This window comes from Sorex fumeus, unplaced genomic scaffold, assembly GCF_029834395.1.
Source record: "Sorex fumeus unplaced genomic scaffold, SorFum_2.1 ptg000037l, whole genome shotgun sequence".
In the NCBI taxonomy this organism is placed as follows: Eukaryota; Metazoa; Chordata; class Mammalia; order Eulipotyphla; family Soricidae; genus Sorex; species Sorex fumeus.
In genome coordinates this window covers 23,337,345-23,350,764 of record NW_026606094.1, presented here as the reverse complement: position 1 = coordinate 23,350,764, position 13,420 = coordinate 23,337,345, and the positions used below count along the sequence as shown (strand labels likewise).

The 13,420-nt window shown below is 46.3% G+C and overlaps 1 protein-coding gene and 1 pseudogene across 2 annotated transcripts in view; both read right to left on the bottom strand.

The window, feature by feature from the left end:
* The window catches only part of PNPLA8 (patatin like phospholipase domain containing 8), a 49,021-nt gene extending 47,914 nt beyond the window's left edge, over positions 1-1,107 (bottom strand). The window contains exon 1 of one of the 2 annotated variants that reach the window (XM_056118352.1): positions 972-1,107. The gene's annotated coding sequence lies outside the window, so the exon portion shown is untranslated. The remainder of the gene's footprint in view (positions 1-971) is intronic. The other variant, XM_056118351.1, reaches the window with a different exon arrangement.
* A 10,391-nt stretch (positions 1,108-11,498) lies between these two features.
* On the bottom strand, positions 11,499-12,989 carry LOC130027655 (40S ribosomal protein S8-like; annotated as a pseudogene).
* Positions 12,990-13,420: the final 431 nt, after the last annotated feature.

The following is a 13,420-nucleotide window of genomic DNA, read 5'->3' as shown; positions in this document are numbered from 1 at the left end:
ACTTGCAGAAGCAATTAACAAAATAATTACAAGAAATTTGAAACTGCCTCAGGGGAAGCGTAAACTCGTAGCTTAAAAACATTTTTTTAAAAAATTCGAGGCTTTAAACATTCCTCTTATTTCAGTTTTCAACAGTTTCTCAATACACTGAAAAAGTGTCATCAGCAATCAAAACTGCAGAGCCAGTACGTAACCATTTACGGGAAGTAATAACAATTGCATCTGATAATCCCTTTAAGATGCATCCCTCCCCAGTTTTTCCTCGAAGCCACCGCTTTCCTTTAGGGTTGTCACCCAAGCGGCACAGAGACACCAGTTTCCTTCCAGCAAAATGACAGCACTTCTTGACAAGGCCCGTGGAAGCGCGGCAACTCACGGAGGAACACACCTTCCCCTTCGCCAGCGCACTCACCTGCAGACGCCTAACCCAGTGCCGCGGTCAAGAGTGAAAAGTGGGGAAGGGTTAAACAGGAATCGCCGAGAAATGTTTAAAAATAGCAATCAGGAGAATCGGGATCACAGTCGGGAACGGTGCAGAAACGGGACTGCGCCTTGAACCTTCCCTTGCGAACTTGTCGCCCGAGAAAAACCCGGGCAGGAGCCCCAGGTCCCTCGAGGGTAACTCGGTTGCAAGTCGAAGGGGTGGGACAGGAAGCGCGAGGCGGGACCAGCCGGACCCAAACAGTTTGCGCATCGGGGCTGCAAGGGCGCCGCGCGGCCAAAGGACCCTCAACTCTCTCGCACGCGTGATCGGGTCGGCTGGCGGGGGTGGAGCGGGGGTGGGGTCGGGGGAGTCTCGCTGCAGGGACCCCCCTGTCGAAGCCGGAGCTGCTCCGCACCTTTCCTCTGCAAGTGCCCTTCGCGGAGGAGACCTCCCGGCAAGACTCGGAGGGCCCCACCAACGCTGGAGCGACGGGGCTGCCCTCCTCGCAGGCCGGTGCTCCCTCCTCTGTCTCCCAGCTGCCACTTACCGGGAATGCAGGGCGCGGCGGCACGAAGCTTCGTTCCGGCCCGGGCGTCTAGCCGGGCCAGCCTGCCTTCCCGGAGCAGCGCTCCCTGCACACAAACATCAGCGGCGGCTGGGCCGCCACCCCCACCCCCGCCCCCGCTTGGGCCAGCCCCCGGCGGAAGTGACGCACACTTTGCCGGCGTCCAGCCACTCCCGGCCTTAGCTGGGGCCCGCGCCTCCCTGTCAATCACCGCTGCTGCTCCTCCCCGAGACATGCGCAAAGAAGCAAGACTCCGGACAACGCTGGCGGGGACGTGGGTGCGTGCACGCGCGGGTGGAGCCCGGAGAGGCGTGGTTTGGTGGCCACCCCCGAGTGTGTGTTTTGCTTTGGGTGGTTTTTTTTTTTTTTTTTTGCTGGCCTCTGTGCCCTGTCAGCTGAGCTAAATTCCTAGGCGCGCGTCCCCTTGCAAGGATCGGGTCAGCTCCCTCGCCAGTCTGCGAAGCTGGGGCCTGCGTTCCTGGCTGCCCCTGAACGTGGTGGGAGGCGCGGGTCGTGTCGGCTGATGCTGCTGTCATCGTTCCGGGACGTGACCACCCGGACCACTCTCGAAGGTGCTATCACATAAATTATCATGTTGGATGTTAGCCCGGGAATTTAGCACTTGCCGACCCACAAAGGTCACATAATACTTAGGAAAAAAAAAAGTCTGTCGTTGCATGCACAGCTAGTCTGCAGGCGCCAAAGCCTGTTTTCTGTACGTAGTGAGCTGAGAATGGGGTCTAATTTTGTCTAATTTTTTCTTTGTTTAAAAGAAAAAATAAAGTTTAGGGGCCGGAGCGATAGTACAGCGGGCAGATCACTTACCTTGTACAAGACTGACCCCAATCAATCCCTGATACCCCATATGGTCCCCTGAGCCCCTCCAAGTGTGGCCCAAAACACTAACAATAACCAAAAAAGTTTAAAAATTAAAATGTTTTATTCGAGTACAACCAACCCTTTTCCTTTCCCTGTACCTTGTAAATTCCTGTCGCTCTTGAATTCACCTTGGGATTAAGTGGAAGTTAGTGATCTTTTCAATGTACTGTAGAGAGGGGTGTCATTTTAGGACTGACTCAGTTCCCTCTGACATATTCTCTCATGAGAAATGCTTTTGCCTTAGATCACATAAAGGGGCTGGAGTGATAGTACAGCGGGTAGGGCGTTTGCCTTGCACACGGCCGACCCGGGTTCGATTCCCAGCATCCGAGCACTGCCAGGAGTAATTCCTGAGTGCAAAGCCAGGAGTAACCCCTGTGCATCACCGGGTGTGACCCAAAAACAAACAATAAAAGATCACCATAAAGCCTTTGAAAGAATTGTATGAGCTACAAGACATAGTAGGTGTTAAACTGATATTTTCGATTTAAAAAAATTGTGCATTTGTAATTTAATGAATAAGTCAGTTTATTAAGCTCAACAGTTTCAAATGACTAGATTGTGTGCACCATAATCCAGTAAACTTAGTAAAGCTATGAAAAGCAGACACATTTTACTATAGGATAGCTAAAAGACATCCATAAAGCAAACTTGAGAAGAGTATGCAAGTAACTTCAGTTTTTGAGAGATCTCAAGAACGTCCCACAGTTAAAGAAAACATTGGGGAATGGGGCACACCTGGCTGTGCCCAGGGCTTACGTCTACTGCCTCTGTGCTCAAGGATCACTCCTGGAAATGCTCAGGGGTTCATATGAGGTGCCAGAATTAAATCCTGGTGGGCCATATGCAAGGCAAGCACCCTACCTACTGTATTATCTCTCCAGCCCAGAAAACATTACCTTACATCACTGTCACTGCCACTGTCCTCCCGTTCGTCGATTTGCTCGAGCGGGCCCAGTACCATCTTCATTGTGAGACTTGTTACTGTGTTCGGCATATCGAACACGTCACGGGGAGCTTGCCAGGCTTTGTTGTGCGGGTAAGATACTCTCCGTAGCTTGCTGGACTCTCCAAGAGGGGCAGAGGAATCGAACCCAGATCGCCTGGTTCGGCCACGTGCAAGGCAAACGCCCTACCCACTGTTGCTATCCTTACATATGTAAAAATAATAAGACTTGAGTCTGAATTTTCTGCCTTTGATGCCAAACTGCAATAAAACAGAGAGGTTGAACTCAGTTGTGAATAAGCCAGTTTGTACTTCATCCTGTTCCCTACTGAGATTTTTAGGTCTTTCCTCACCCATATTTCTGCTTCCACCAAATGTTTAAAAATGCTCTTTTGGGGGTTGGAGCGATAGCACAGCTGGTAGGGCGTTTGCCTTGTACGTGCCGACCCGGGTTCGATTCCCAGCATCCCATATGGTCCTCTGAGCATTGCCCGGAGTAATTCCTGAGTGCATGAGCCAGAAGTAACCCCTGTGCATCGCTGGGTGTGACTCAAAAAGCACATACACACACAAAAAGAAATGCTTTTTAGGGGCCAGAGAGATACAGTACAGTGGGTAGACCCAGGTTGGATCCCTGGCATCCCATATAGTCCCCCAAGCACTGCCAGGAATGATTCCTGAGTGCAGAAACCAGGAGTAATCCTTGAGTACTGCCAGGTGTGGCCCCCAAAACAAACAAAAAAACTCTATAATCCATGTTTAGGGTTGAACTAAAAGCCAATCATAACGAAAAAGAACAGAGAAAACATGTCTCAACTGTGATAATGTACTGATAGAAGGCTGGGCTTGCCAGTGCTGCTATCCTGAGTCTCACAATGTACAGATTGGAGTGTCTGATTCAGTTCACTGATGTCAGCAGAGCGCTGCATGACTGAATGCTCTTCTCCCAATGTTTACTGACCTTTTCTGCTTTGCCTACTATCTCCCACCCGTCCTTTTCTGCTTTGCCTACTATCTCCCACCCGTCCTTTTTGACCCCCAAGCCCCAGAAAGAGATTTGTGGGGATGAGTCCATGATCTCAGGTTGCAAACTCCTGAAAAAAACCTGTCTTTCTTTTTTGTTTGTTTGTTTTTGTGTTTGGGCCATATCCGGCATTGCTTAGAGGTTACTCCTGGTTCTGCACTCAGGAATTATTCCTGGCAGTGCTGCTGTACCATGGCTCTGGGCCCCAAGAACCTGTTTTTCTTGAAGTGATTCTTTTATCTTAAGTACTAGCCTTTTCTCAAACACTCTGACTTTGGATTCGGTAACTTGAATATGACAGAGACAGCCAAGATGGTCAATATGACGGAGACAACCAAGAGGGTCAGTGAATGGAAAATTACTAAGAGGGGGTGTAAATGGTAGGGGAGATTCTTGCCAATGCTTACTGAAGACCAAGCTAATCAGATATCATGACGGGAGATTCTCTCTTAACTAAATCAGCGTAACTCTTGCTGAAACCTGCCCATATAACCTAGATGGAGAAGGAACCAGAGAGGCCTAATTTAAGTTTGATTAAAGAGAAAGTTTTTGTTAGCATCCACTCTGCCCTTCTTTTCCTTGATTCCCGATATCAAGTATCTAGATTTCTTCCCATATCAAGGCCTCCTGTTTGCTGCCCTGCCCTTCCCCCCACGGCCATCCCTGATACCTTTAATCAGTCAGGATGTCTGAAGATTTTTACTGAAAATCTTCAAATCTTGCCTCTGTTGTGTGTTGTCATTCCCACTGCCCTTGATAGACTTTTATTTTCACAACTTAATCTGATCTGAACTAGTTTTCTAGCAAGTGACTGACCCTTGGCCCAGAGTCATTCTCTTACACCCAGCCAAAGCAAGTTCTTTTAAAGTGAAAGTTCACTCACGTGTTTTTTCTAAATCTTTTTTTTGGGGGGTGGGGTGGGGAGGAGAGGGGGATGGGTACTTCATTTCCAGAGAATAATGCACCCAGTACAATAGGCTCTGACGCTGCTAACTTTGCTGCCTTAATTTCACCTTACTCTACCCTCCAGCTATACCTACTGTTTCCCCAAATATCTGAAGACTTCATTCTGCACTTTGTATCTCCCTTTGGTGAATCCTCTTAAAGATTTGTCCTTCAAGGATTTGGAGCCTTAATACAGCAGGTAGGGTGCTTGCTCTGCTTGTTGCCTCCCTGGGTTCAATCCTTAGGTTTGATTCCCAGCTTTCCATATGGTTAGCAGAGCAAAGCAAGTAGTAATCCCTTAGCTCAGATTTAGGAATAAGCCTTGAACACTGCCAGGTGTGTCTCCCCACCAGAAAAACCCCCCAAAAAACAAAACATAAAACCCTACTTTTCATCTTTAAAACTGGTAATGACAACAGATATAAAATTTTCTTACCATATAATGCAGTTATCATATTTTGTGTAGTTACCCAAAGGAACTGAAAATACATGTAAACACAAAAACCTGAACACAAGTGTTCATGGCAGCTTTAGTCATGGTAGCAAAAATTTGAATGCAACCAAGTAGCCTTCAACAGATGAAAAAGTAAGACATCCATGATACATACAATGGGCTAATATTTAGCACAAAAGAGTAATGAGTTGTGATACCATGAAAAATCATAAAAAGTTATCACAATCACAATCATCCTGTTATTCATCGATTGTATAAATTATTATAAATCTATGAAAAGGGGAACTTACAATGCACATTACTAAGTCAAAGAAACCAACACAAAAAGGATACATGTGGTTTGATTACAATTATTTTGTGTTCTAGAAGGACAATTCTAAGAAAACAATAAAAATTCAGTGGTGACCAAAGGTTGGATTGGGAGAGATGAGTAGATAAGGCCAAAGGACTTTTAAGGCAGTGAACTACTATATATACTACTCTGATGAACTGTAGCACTGTCCTCCTATTGTTGTTCATTGATTTGCTCGAGCGGGCACCATAAACGTCTCCATTGTGAAACTTGTTATTGTTTTTGGCATATCGAATACGCCACCGGGAGCTTGCCAGGCTCTGCTGTGCAGGCGGGATACTCTGGTAGCTTGCCGGGCTCTCCGAGAGGAATGGAGGAATCGAACCCAGGTCAGGCTCATGCAAGGCAAACTCCCTACCTGCTGTGCTGTCACTCCAGCCAGTGTGGGGTTCTCCATCTTCACCCCTGGCCCCCAGTGGCTAGCCGCCGGGCTCTCTCATGCATCTCCTCCTTCTGATGAATGTATGTTATTATTCATTTATTAGACCTATAGAATGCTCAGCTCCAAAAGTGAAACGTAAGGTAAAGGATGGATTCTGAGGGGGCAGATTGACAGTATAGGGGGTAGGGCACTTGCCTTACATGAGGTTGATACAGATTCTTTCCCCAGGCATCCCATCTGGTCCCTGGAGCCCTGCCAGAAGAACTCCCTGAGTATCACCAGATGTAGTCCTCCAAAACAAAACAAACAAACAAACAAAAAGGAGGAACTTTGGGTGATAACGATGTGGAGATGTAAGTTCATTGACTGAAATAATGTACTGCTCTGCTGGGGGTGGTAGATGGTTGGGGGGCTATGTGTGCATCAGAGGATGGTAAATGAGGATACTCTGTGTCCTCTCAGATTTGCTGTGAACATACAACTTCTGTAAAAGGTCTCTAAAAGAAAAATTTTAAAGTGTTATATTTGAATATTTCATAGAGCAAATTATTCTGTTTTTTGATTGTTTTTTTTTTCTAACTGCATACTATATTGGATTGCCTCAAACTATGCCCCAGAAATTTTCTGTTTAAGAAAAAGAATCCTGGGCGGAGCGATAGCACAGCGGGTAGGGTTGCTTGCGGCCTTGCATGCGGCCGACCGGGGTTCAATCCCGGGCATCCCATATGGTCCCCCAAGCACCGCCAGGAATAATTCCTGAGTGCAAAGCCAGGAGTAACCCCTGAGCATTGCTGAGTGTGACCCAAAAAAGAAAAAATAAATAAAATAAATTGGCTTCTAAAAAAAAAAAAAGAAAAAGGATCCTAAACTATAAAAATTAAATAATGGACCCTGAGAAAAAGCTAATGTTCTGTTTGCTCCACACACACAAAAACATTTACTGAAATTTGTGTTTGCTTCTCCTAAAGTGCTGGCAGTACAGCAGTGTTGCTTGTTTATATACCTGTGAGTTTCCAAAAGGCAGCAGGTATAACAGAACTACATTGGTATCTTCTGACTCTTGCAAAATGATCAGCAAATAGTAAACTCCTTAAATTTCTGTACTGAACTGTTTTTTCTACTTCGCTAAACTAAAGATAAGAATATAAATCCATTTTTGAGCCTTCTGATGTTAGAAAATTTTTGTGGAAAAAAAGAATTTCAGTTGTTTCCGAACAAAGTTAATGTAGTGTGTAAGATAAGATAATTTTGTGTTTTTCCTTACTTTTTTCACCTCCCCACTTGTGCTGAGAACACCTGGGCTAACCTGATGGTGCTCAAGTCACACAGCTCCAGGGATCAAACTTGGGGCCTTGTACATACCTGCCATGTGCTCCAGCCCTTGGAGCTCCTCATTTCTAATCTTGTATTTTTGTAACAGACTAGTAACATATAATAAACTTCAGGAAATATTTCATAGTCTTCAGGAAAATATCATATTTGACATAATACAGTAAATTGTCTAGCCTTATATTCTGCTGCTAGACATCCACGTAGCTTCTGTAGTTTCTTTTTATTGTTTTTCCATTCATGTTTTATTTATTTTTTTTTTTGGGTCACACCCGGCGATGTCCAGGCTCTTGGCTCTGCACTGTGCACGCCTGGCGGTGCTTGAGGGACCATTTGGGATGCCGAGGATTGAACCTGGCTTGACCACGTGCAAGGCAAATGCCCTACCTGCTCTGGTCCCTACATTCATGTTTTAACAATGAACTGTTTTATTCCTTTTCCTTTTTTATGTGTATGTGTGTGTGGGGGCGGGCTTGGGGGACACATCTGACAATGCTCAGGAACTTACTTCCTGCTCTGTCCCCAGGGGTCATTTCTGACACTGTTGGGAAAACCATAAGCAGTGCTGGCAATCGAACCCTGGTCAGCCACATGGAAAGCAAACACCTTCTCTGGTCCCTCATTTTATCTAAATGATGAACCTGTCTTGTATTAACTCAACTTTACCATTCTTCTTCAAAGACCTTGATTAATCAAACAAAAGTTAATGCCATAGCCAAAGTAAATGTCATATTGCCAAAAGGTGATCACCTGCGTGATAGATCACTTAATCACTTAACTTCCCGTTAGTCGTCGATTTGGTCGAGCGGGCGCCAGTAACGTCTCCATTTGTCCCTGTCGCGTGCTAGTGTAGCCCAATGGCATCTCTTCGCTCCGGGAACATGGAGGGCCTCAAACCGATCGTTCATGATCTTGACAAAGAAGTCTGACCATCTGGTAGGTGGGCGGCCACGCAGTCTCTTGACATCCCGTGGAATCCAATCAGTAACAGCTCTAGTCCAACGGTCGTCTTTAAATCTCATTACGTGACCAGCCCATCTGATTTTCGACACCTTGGCATATGAGACAGCGTCCCTGATCCTTGATCGTCGACGGATGTCAGAACTCTGGATTCGTTCTCTCATTTGAGTGAAACGTGTTATTCCAAGCATAGCTCTTTCTATTCTTCTTTGGGAGACCTGAATGACGTTCTCATCTTGTTTGCGTAGGGCCCAGGTCTCTGAGGCATATGTTAATGCAGGAAGAACAGTGGAATCAAAGAGATGTGCCCGGAGCCGGAGGTTCTTCGTCCTCTTAGCTATTTCTTCGACGTTCTTGAAGGCGTTCCAAGCCGCTCTCTTCCTCCTGCGCAGCTCGGGTGCCAGGTCATTTGTCATGTTGACCTCTCGACCTAGGTACACATAGCTGTTGCATTCGGAGATGGTCGTTCCATTGAGAGCGAATGGGGCGTCAGGAACAAGGCTGTTTCTCATAAACATTGTCTTCGTAAGATTCAGCTGTAGTCCTACCTTTCCACACTCACGGTCAAAGTCGGCCAGCATTTGTGCCGCTTGGCTGATGTTTGGTGTTATTAAAACAATGTCATCAGCAAAGCGGAGGTGGTGTAGTTGCCGACCATCTATCTTCACTCCCATTCCTTCCCATTCCAGTCGTCGCATGATGTTCTCGAGGGTGGCACTGAAGAGTTTCGGTGAAATGGTATCACCCTGCCGCACCCCTCTCTTGACATCAACGATCACTTCTTTGTAGAATGGTGAGATCCTGGTAGTGAATCCGCAATACAGCTCACGGAGGATCCTGATGTATTGGACTTGAATGCCCTGATTGGCTAGGGCTTCAATGACCGCTTCCGTCTCAACAGAATCAAAGGCCTTCTTTAAATCAATGAACGTTAAGCAGAGCGGCATCTTGAACTCCCGAGAAACCTCAATGAGCTTGGTTACCGTGTGGATATGGTCGATGGTGCTGAATCCTTTGCGGAACCCTGCTTGCTCGCATGGTTGTCCTTCATCTAGTGTTCTGCCAATCCTATTCAGGATGACTCGAGTGAACAGCTTGTAGATGACAGACAATAGGCAGATCGGGCGATAGTTGCCAATGTCATGGATGTCTCCCTTCTTGAACAGTAGTACGGTCCTGCTGGTTTTCCATTGGGACGGAACCTTGCATTCAGACAGGTAGCGAGTGAAGAGCCGAGCCAGTGTATTGATGAGTACTGACGGCAGGTTCTTCAGGTGTTCAGGTCTGACCTTGTCTGGGCCGGGTGCTGTTTGCTTCTTTACCAACGAAATGGCGTGTCGGATTTCGGAAGGGAGAATGTTAGGAACGACATACCCATCCTGTGGAATTTGGTATGTCGGCAAGTGGACATGGCTATCGAAGAGATTTGAGTAGAAGTCATGGATAATCTTCTCCATTGCCGTTCTGGAGGATGTGATGGATCCATCAGGACGTCGGAGGGCAGTCATCTTGGTCTTATAGTTGGCGAAGGACAGGCGGGCGTTACGAATACTTTTCCCGGCTTCTGCCGCATCTATCAGTACTTCTGCTCTTCTCTCTTTGAGGTCTTCCTTGATCGCATCTCTGCACTGCTTTGCAAGCTCGGACGTTAGCTTGCGGTTGCCTGAGGCATGCGCCAAACCACGCTGGCGAATTAGCTCAAGAGTTTTCGAAGATAGGCGACTTTTTGTGGCTATCTCTCTCTTGGCGTTCCTCGCACATTCATGGAGGTGCTGAACCAGTCGATCGTATTCCTCGTCAATGTTGTCAACAATGGCATCTTCCCATGTTGCCGCAATAGTACCAAAGAGTTCCCAGTTGGTGGTCATCCTGGGAGTTCTCTTTTTGAACTTTGCAGCCCTTTCTCCCCGCTCTGTGAAGTAGAATTTTGCACAAAGGAGACGGTGGTCCGATCCCGTTCGAAATTTTGGGACAACAGCGACATCAGTCAGGCAAAACCGTCGATTGAATATGATGTGGTCTATTTCGTTGTGGAATCGTCCACCGGGAGACTCCCATGTCCATCGTTTAGATTCTGCCTTCTGGAACTGTGAGTTACCATGAATGGTCTTGGTCGACATGATGAACTCAGACAGTCTCTCACCCTGTTCGTTCCATTCTAGGCCATGGGTCCCGATGTGAAGTTCTTCAGCTGATCTTCTCGGTCCTATCTTGGCATTAAAATCACCCACAATGATCTTGTAGAAGGTGTGGTCTTCTTTATAGAACTTCTCTAGCTCCATGTAGAACTTCTCGATTTCTCTTTCATCATAATGAGATGTTGGTGCGTAGACAACGAAGATAGAAACTGCAGGCAGTGAGCCACATCTATTCAAATGTAAACGTCCGATTCGGGTTGTTAGGCATTCGAATGAATCAATGCTCTTGGCCAAGTTTGTGTTGACAAGGACACCGACGCCTCCAACACCTCTTTTATCGCATGTTCCGAGGATCAATTCTTCTCCGGTGTCGAAAACAGCATGGTGAGATTCGTGCCTTCTTGTCTCGGTCAGACCAATGATGTCGTACTTGATCATTCGCGCTTGTACCATCAGGTCCTCGATGGATGCATCTGATGCTAGCGTACGTGCATTGAAAGTACAGACGATCATTTTTGTCTTCCTTCGTTGTGGCAGCCTAGGTCGGCCTTGAGATTTTGTCGGCCTCTCCTTTCTCATCCTTCTCAGTGCTGCCATGTCGGTGAAGCCTTCAGGGTCAGGTGAATGAGACCAGTTGTAGTTACTGGTTTTGGCATATCGAATACACAGCGGATAGCTTGCCAGGCTCTTCCGTGCAGGCGGAATACTCTCGGTAGCTTGCCAGTCTTTCCGAGAGGTATAGAGGCTTTTGGGGTGGCCTCTAATCACCCTTGTAGGTGTTACCATATTTGAACCCTATCAAATATGGTACGACAATTCCAGAAGATGGGTATTTAGTGTCTTATGATGTGTCGCGTGGCTGCAAGCTGCCGCGCGGGTCCAGAAAGCGTCCTGGAGTGTGGCGACGGCTGGGTAGTGGAAGTAGTGTCGAGATAGATATGCCAGGAAATAATCCTAGAAGAATTTGCTGTGAAGGACAGAAAATGGTTCACTAAAAACTTTTCTTGTCCTAATATCTGGGACTTGTTTCATGAGAAAGAGATTTTTCAAATACAGAATTTCAGGTTACAGAAAAATTATTGATAATTATCTAGCTGGGCTCAGACTAATCTCATGGTGGGTTTGGTTTGGTTGTTTGTTTTCATAGAATAAATTAATACACGAGCAGAGGAGGATTTATTTGCATTTTGGGGCCTGACTTTTCTCAGATAGAGTCCAGCACCTTGCCCTCTGGTACATAACCATCTGCCCAGCCACATTGGCCTGGTCTTGAAGCAATGCGTGCAAGAAACGTGCCCTGCTGGAATTGCTCCTCTAGAAGACTGCTGATTTTGGCATTCTTTTTCCTTTTCTTGTATTTCTTTTGAATTTTCTTTGATTGCTTTCTGTTTAAAATCTCTTCTTCAGGGCCAGAGTGACAGTACAGTGGGTAAGGCGTTTGCCTTGCAGCGGCTGACCCAGGTTTGGTCCCTGGCATCCCGTGTGGTCCCTGAGCACTGCGAGGAGTGATTCCTGAGTGCAAAGTCAGAAGCATCGCTGTGTGTGACCCAAGAAGCATAAATAAATAAATAAATAAATAAATAAATAAATTCCTCTTTAGGAGTGAATATGGCTCCTTTCTTGTAACCATGGGGCAGCGTTAGTGGAACTCATGCCAATTGTGCTGTCAATTAGCACAATGTGGTTCTGCACCATGGTTTTGATGGCAGTCCCGCTCATTGTTGGAAGCATTGTAGGCAACCTCAATGATCTTGTTTAGCGAGTGCAACACTCTGAGGCCCAGGAAAAGTCCCCCACATTCACATTCAAGGCACGGTATTTCTTATTACCTCCTCAATCTAGAACTGTGTGTATTAGGTGCTGGCCAATTTTGGTATTGGCAGCCGGGCATCTCAGCTCATACTTTTGTGTCTTTGGGTAGGGTTTTTTCTCATGCCCCCCTTCCCCCCCCCGCCCACATCCGCTTCCCACTACCCCAGGTTTTGCGGTGCTGTGCCAGTTGTCCCAAGAGATGCCTATCACTAGGTGCTGGCTGGAAAGAGCTAATCATATAGTTCTTAAATGCTGAGCACTTTCATAGGTCAGCCACAAATGTGGCAGAAGGGAAATAAGAGTGGCAGGCCGGAGAAGAAGGAGATAAGGGGAATGAATACAGGTTGTCTTAAGGAACTAAGAGTTGACTCTGGCTGACCCCAGAAATGAAGATCTGAATCCTACTGCCTCACAGAACTCATTTTTCCAAACAATCTAAATGACTTTAAAAGCACTGGCTGCCCTCAAGCCTCCAGATGAAAGACTAGCCCAGCTTTGACTTTGACCTTGTGAAACCTGGAGGCAGAGGAATCAGCTGATCCAAATGGACTTCTGACCCACAGAATTGTGACGTAATTGCTCTGAGCTGTTTTCTATTGCTAAATGTTGTTTCACAGCAATAGAAAATTAACACACAATTACCTTTATGTAGTTTGAAGACATGAACTCAAGGCCTTTGTTTTCATCTTTAGTAGCTATTAGAAGAGGTTAAAATCTCATGTTCACTGTTACCTGTTAGGGGAAGCTGCACTTTTATCTTTAGCTGTTAGGTCTGCCATTTGAACACAAGACACCTGTGAGGAGTTTGAAGATTTTATTGCAGACTGACTGGTCAGGGCCACAGAATGGTCAGGATCGTGAAAATAGTCAGGACTGAGATCCCCTCTGACCACTGGGAAGAGTTTAAGTAGCTCCAAACTATATCCTTGACTGACCACCGGGTTCTCTCCTTCCCTGCACACTAATTTGCTGACGCCACCTGCAAGAACCCCAAGTCTTTTTGCTCCTTCTGTTTCGTTTCTTTTTCCAGGATGCGCCCCAGGATGTAGTCTAGGGTTTGTGCCCAGGGTATAGTCTAGGGTTCATTCCTAGGATATAGTCTAGGGTTCGTTGTCCAGGATATATTCTAGAGTTCGTGCTGAGTTCAACCATCAGTTACATTAGAATAGAAAATGGCTCATATCTACTAAAATGGCTGCACTTTGGTTCT